Source organism: Leptinotarsa decemlineata, unplaced genomic scaffold (genome assembly GCF_025532065.1).
Source record: "Leptinotarsa decemlineata unplaced genomic scaffold, Ldec_3_MD MMD2_tig00000882_RagTag_RagTag, whole genome shotgun sequence".
NCBI classification, from domain to species: Eukaryota; Metazoa; Arthropoda; class Insecta; order Coleoptera; family Chrysomelidae; genus Leptinotarsa; species Leptinotarsa decemlineata.
In genome coordinates, this window is record NW_027412556.1 from 625,834 (window position 1) to 633,080 (window position 7,247).

Sequence of the window (7,247 nt, forward strand, 5' to 3'; positions counted from 1 at the left end):
CCGCTGTTAGCAACAATTGCTCAAAAGAACCGAATAGAGTTTATAATACAATGAAAGCAGGGGTGAGTTACAAAGTGAAGGACTCTCATTCTGTCTGACCGAGCTTTGGTATTTTCGATGAGATTGTGTATGCTAATGAGCCAATATATTCAGTAAGATTTGTTACATTCTGGATATGAGCTTTGATTGATAGGTTTCAGAAATCGTATAAAATATTAGCTAAACTGCATAGTGTGCATATATATTTATACATCTGCAAATTGTATCTCGTTGATAAGTTAATTAGGAAATGAAAACTTTGGGAGGATATTCGTGAGTCAGAGACAAATGGAATAAGCTGTGACGACCGTGACGAAAAATATATCGGTCAGACTTAGCGAACTATTGAAACTCGTTTCAAGGAACACGCAGCACATATTCGATTTCAGAGACCAGAAAAATATAGTGGCAATGAAGAATGACTATAAAATTAACGAGAGATGTCTGAAAGCGTTGAAATCTGTACAGACAAAGTCTGGAAAGAGTAAAGTGTGGCATGAAAAGTGTCGAAGACCCTATTCCAAACATCCTATCGTTTATCTTTTCATAAACTACTTTGATGAAATTAGCAGAAACTTTCACAAGGAAATTTCCAGCGGATCACTGCCCCAAATCATCAATGTGTGTAGGGAAGTGACAGTGTAGCCTGTTATTTATGAATAGGGACCAGTTTTAGAGTCAGGAAGGGAAACCTGCAAGAAAAACCTAGAGTAACACATTCTGTTCTATCCTGAGTTTACAAGAGATATACGTTGACTAAATAAACTCAAGTGGGCTCCCTGTAAAATCATATCAAGAACGAGAGCTTCTTAATCCTCCAACTTCTGAGTTTGTTAACAAACCTGAGATGCTAGGTGTTGCAGCTAGAAAACGATTCCGCCGCCTCCAGAGCATAATGAATCTGTTTGAATGAAATTCTCGAGCAGCCGAGCCAGATCCTGCATCGAAATAAAAAACAAACTCCAATTGACTTACGTTCAGACACTGATATGGAAAAGTTGCTGCCGACATAGTTATCGTGGAGGTGATCCAAAAGTATAATTCCAGAGTTGCACATCTCGGCCTGGATGACTACAAGTTACCTGTGAAGCTCAGGAGAGTCTTCTGAATGGTGGGTACAGTTAGTACCCTACAGCCAAGGAAGGGCGTTTCCCTGAAATGCATCTCAGGATGCAACCCACATATCTGTGTCGCCTACCATCTGGCAAAGGTAGTCACAGACTGACCACCGATCAGGTTCTCACTAGATTGCGCCATGAGCCATGGTCTGTTAACCTAAGAGTGTACAATTGTTCACAAGGATCAGGTCCTGGTCTCAATACACACACTATGTATATCCCGCCGCTAACCGAATCAGGTTTACAGTCTTTGATAGAGTCTCACCCTTGCCTGACCACCAATTAGGTTCTCACTAGATTGAGAAGAATAAGCCATGGTTTCGCAACCTTGCATCAGGTTTTCAGTCTCACTCTTGTCAGCTGTCCTAGAAAATCGCAAGTAAGTAATCTGCTGGACTTGCTGTTCGTGTTCGAATGAATGTAAGCTACAAAAGACTCTCGTGAGTAGAAGGTCAAACAAAAGTACCTTAGAACTACCTACCTACCTACTCTCCACCTCCTGTTAGTTTCTTTAACCTCCGAGGAGTATACCATACTGATGAATGCAAATAATATTTCAAATTGAAATTTAGAATTGTGGGAATACAATAAGAATAACAAACTCCAGTGAAGTCAAATCAAGATATGTAGGTGGCGATTCAGTGAAACCTCTCCTTCCAATTCAACGACTCAATACAATTTGATTTCCATCCTTTGTCACAATTCACAAGACAGGCTGGATCTTCTGACAAGCAAAAACCCTATAACCGTTGTATGGCAACGAAGAAATTCGTCTTTCACATTCTGATATGATTGGTTCTTATTTGAAATCTATGCAATTATGCATTTTTCGTCTTCCATATCTTCTAAACGAACGAAACTTATTCCTAAAAGCTGGGCAGAAGTGGATAGAAAAGCTAAAGCCCTTTTTAAAGAGGTGCGTCGCTTGAACCTTAAAAAATTGAGGGATAGCACCTCTGCTTATAGAGTTAAACGTTTTCCAATGGTTCTATGTTCAAAATTTGCCTCCCTCGCAATAAGAAAAGTTTTTCCTCTGGCATTTCTCTGGTATATTTTCGATAACCCATTCTATGGAGGAGTTTGAGTGAATCCCTCTAATATTGTGATTATTTTCATCAGCTATCATTCAGCAATCATCCAGTATAGCACAATTAAATGGCAATATTTTTACTTTTTTCCTGTGCGAGGGTATTCGCTTGTGCGTGCCGTGACTAGAGTCATATATTCAATTAATTGTTTTAACGTGTAATGCGAAACTAGGCAGGTGCTCAAAGAGTAATTACTTTTCATTAGAGAACGTGAGCTCCCAGAAAAACCAAGAAACTCTTGTTTAAATTAACTTCAGCAAAGAGTCTTTTTATTGTACTGATCCCACCTACCTCATAAGGACAACGCCTGAATGAAGAATATGGTGCTGTTTATTTCTTGGGTTTATAAATCACTGCACAGAATCTCATGAATTCCAGTCTTGGCCAAAAAAAATGGGATAAGTAACGATAATGATCCCGAATGAATAATTGGATGTTGCCTTCTAGCTGGAAGGGGCAGATCCAGTTGGGCAGATCAGGTTACAAAAACGTTTCTCAATGGATGATGCTTCAGATTTACTTACAGCAGTTCTGAGAAAAAGAGCTCTTGTTCATGAATGTCAAAATATGAAATTGAATTCATCATATACGTACCCATTCATATTAACCCTTTATCGATATGAAATGTACTTACGCTAGCAACAATCTTCTCTAATACATAACATATCAGAATATATAATCATATAAATTGAGAGGGTTACATTTTTAGGAGTAACTAATTTTTGGAAAAGAAAGTTTTTGGCTTTGTACTACTCCGTCTTTGAAAGATTCCCACATTTTTTTGTATCAAGATGGAGTAGTAGAAAGCCAAAGAGTTTCTTTCTCAATAATCAATTAACAATTGTATTATATCCATATTGGTAGAAATTCATAATAAGAAAACAGTTATGGATACAAGAGTTCGAAAGGGTCCTCAAATAGGCAAAAAACATATAAAATAAGATATAAAAAAATCGCAGACAGATTCAAAAAAGAATCATGTGAAAATCTAGAGACAGGGAAAATACAGGAGTGTAAAACTATGAACAAGATTTGGAATATGTTTAAAGATATAACGGGTGATTTTTTGAGAGGTATAGGATTTGATTTTCAAAACAACACAAAGTTTTTTAAAAATTCATGAAATCCTTAGTGGAATCGATAGAACGGTCAATATAATGTAATGTTTGAAGATGATTTCATGCAAATGTTGTCCGTAGTTCCGCTTTAAATGGCCCATGTGCAAGGCCCAATTTTGGTACACTCTCTCTAACATATCGACCGGTATTTCACGTATAAATGTGTGGCATGTGGCACCGTCTTGTTGAAACCACATGTCAGGCATGTTTAATTCTTCCATTTTGGGCAACCGGTTTGGTGCAATTCTTGCAACAGCTGTATCTTATAAGGTTTTACACCCAAATCCTTTCGCAAAATTTTCCACGTAGTGGAGTAACAGAGGCCCAATTGCTGCACACGGCGGCGAATCGACATTTCACGGTCATCACGAACACTGGCGGATACAGCCGCAATATTTTCTTCGGTCCTCACTCTACGTATGCGTGTTGGTGGTTTAAGTCCAATAATGTAAACTGGGTTCGAAATTTAGTCACAAGCTTCCGAATAGCTCCCTCAGTAGGCCGACGAAACTGCTCATAAATTGGAAGAAGTGCGTTGTTCATTCGTAAGTCGATTCATGGTTAAATTATAGACCAAACTGAACAAGTTTGCCAATAACACAATACACGATTCACGCGTGATATGTCAAAAACATTGTTGCCATTATTATTACTGAACACATCAACAAAAAATGTAGTGCTTGTTGGACTGCCGATATAAAATTACAAATAAAACAAAAGGAGAAAGCATGGAAAGATAATCGTTACTACAATTTTCATTTACAACAAGCAAATACTCATTGTTCCACTGAGTATACCTATCGCATTACAAGATCTTGATAAAATCTCCACAACCACTTATGGACATACTTAATTATTGCAAACATTAAAAATAATATACTTCATTCCTTGAATTAACATGTACATGAGTCTAATTGTATAAAAATCCATTCAAGCTTGAAATTCAATTGAGTTGTCCAATGAAAAATTTTGCTGATTGGAAGAACTGCTTTTACAGTGTGTCCCTCTCAAATCCAGGTATTTTTGTTAAAAAATGATTTTGAATACACATAGAAATAATAGAAATATGAAAATAATATTGAAGCCATACATTATATTTTTATACAAAAATAATCAAATGCGATATTGATTGACTTAAAGAGTAGTTGTATGAATTTAGAACAGATGAACTCTAATTAGGTATTTCTGGTACTATAAAAGTGTCACTTTTCAAGTTATTCTGCAGATTTTATAAGAGAGTGAATGTTATTTTGGTTCAAGTATCAAGGACATCCCACTTGAAAGTTAAATATGATTTTTGAAAATGATAAAACAAACGAGAGCGTTGATTTTTTGAATCAGATGTTACATGCCAATAATCACTTGGCAAACCTGCTTTATGGAATCTATCTGAAATAAATATAACTAATAAACATGGAGTTTCAAGAAATATAGTGTGACACCCTAAAATTACCAGATTATTTCCTTCCTGGAATTAATACCATGATGTTTCATATTGCTGTGAACTCTTTACTTTAAATTTCAGTCGATCCCATAGATGTGTGGAAATATTTACTTCCACTGAATATAATAATAATCCAAAACCACTTTAGGTACCAACTTGAGAATTGACCCAGTACCAAAATAGAAAGTAACTTAAAACTACTACTACTCCACTAACAAGAGTAAATTAAACAAAAAATGTGCGTTCAATGTAGTCATTCAAATTCGAAATAATATATCACTTCCACAAACAAAAGGCAAATATGATTTGTGAATGAACAGGGCAACCCTCGAACAATGCAACTTCTGTAGAACATGACAAAGACTTAACAAAGTATAAAAACGTACATCCGCAGTTGGCATTGCAGCAGACAACTGAAGATCGACGTATTAGATAAATATTTAGGGGTGCACCGTTTAGTCTCTATGGACGGTACCCATAGAGGCGAATTTGCGGCTGAAATTACTCCCCTAGTTTAATAAATCCATTGTAAATTGCGTCACGATGTGGCCACATTGAAACTTGACCTAATCCCATTTGGGCTATTTGTATGTGTTTTGTATTTTTCTAGTGGTCGTCAATAAATATTTATCCCAACATTTGGGGGAGACGGCATTAACGATATTCATGGCATTATCATGGAATGGTTTTTATAAAAAATTACATTTGCATTGTATTGTTCGTTTGCAGGAAAATTCAGTTTGTTGGTTTCACGAATAAAAAACGGCAATAAATGTAAACGAATCATTCGTTTCAGCCCCTTAAAAAAACACAAAATTTTCATTCATACAGCTCAACGATAATCTTGACTGCTCTGTTAGCATTTCTGAACAGCAAATTTCTGAAGCAATTAATGATTTAAACATACGGAAGTGTCCTGGTCCAGATGGCATACCAGAGATATTTATAAAAAAATGTAAAGAAAACTTGATACCACCCCTTTTCCACATCTATAATTTATCTCTACAGACAGGAAGATTTCCTAGTAAGTGGAAATCTTCTATCGACATGCCACTCCTCAAAGGTGGTGATAAGCGTAACGTTAAGAAGTATAGACCTATCAGCAAACTATGCATCCCGGAAAATTTTTTGAAAAAGTTATGCATTATTTTGAATCATGCACAAAATAAAGTAATAGTACAACAACATGGTTTTTTCCCCTGTAGATCCATTGATACTAATTTAATCGAGTTTACAGATTATGTGTTAGAGAGTATGGATGATCAGATGAAAGTGGATGTGATCTATACGGATTTCAGCAAAGCTTTCGATGAAATAAGTCACAACTTTATCATTGTGGATATCGTCATACATTACAAGAAGGCATCAAGTTGTGGATGTTAACAGTTACCAGTAAGTACGTGATTTGGGAGTGATAATAGATTCCAAAATGATTTTCAAATCCCACATTGAGAAGACCGTTTAAAATGTGTAACTGTTTATTGGGTTTCATTATAAGAAATACAAGACATTTCAGAAATGCAAAAACACTTCTTAATCTATATTACTCTTATGTGTATAGTCGTTTGAACTCTGCATCTGTCGTTTGGAGTCCACAATATTCGATTTACCAACAGAGAATTGAAAGTGTTCAAAATAAATTCGTCAAACAATTGGCGAGTAAAACTGGCATTTCTATAATCAATGGAAATTTCCATCCAGTTTACAAAAAGTATTCTTTGTTGTCTCTTACCGATAGAAGAAAAATGTCAGATATATTAATGCTGTACAAATTATTCAATGAACGTGTCGATTATCATACGTTGATAACAAAAATTTCATTGAATACACCTTGCAGAGACTTGCGAAACCATGATCTCTTTGCAACCCCATTTAGAAAAACCAATTCAAGGAAAAACTCTCCTTTATGCAGAATTGTCAGATCCTTCAATACTCATTGCAATGATGTTGGAAAACTAAGATTACCTTTCCTTAGATTTAAAAAGTATGTGAAAACTATTTTTATTTCTAACTAGTTATCGGTTCTTCATATACTGTTTTTTTAATTTTTGTTAATATTCATTACTATATAGTGTAATGTACTGAGTTTATATCTTTCATATGCAAAATGAGGATATTTTTTGGATTTATCCTGTTTGTATCCCTATTTGTGTAATAAATAAAAATAAATAAAAGGGAAACGTCATAATAAAATATATGGCCATCTATGAAAAATTTCAAATCTATTTTACGGAAAATAAATAGTTTATAATTTTAAAATGTGTAAATAGTCTAAACAGAATTCTTACTGAGGTGTTACATTTTTCTAGTCACTAAATGCTACTTTACATGAGGTAAAATGCTAACACCTGAAGATTATTTCCATTGAAAGTACTATTTTCTTGATATTAATTTTTATTCTAACAGCCTGCGTTGATGATAACTAAAATATTATAAAAAT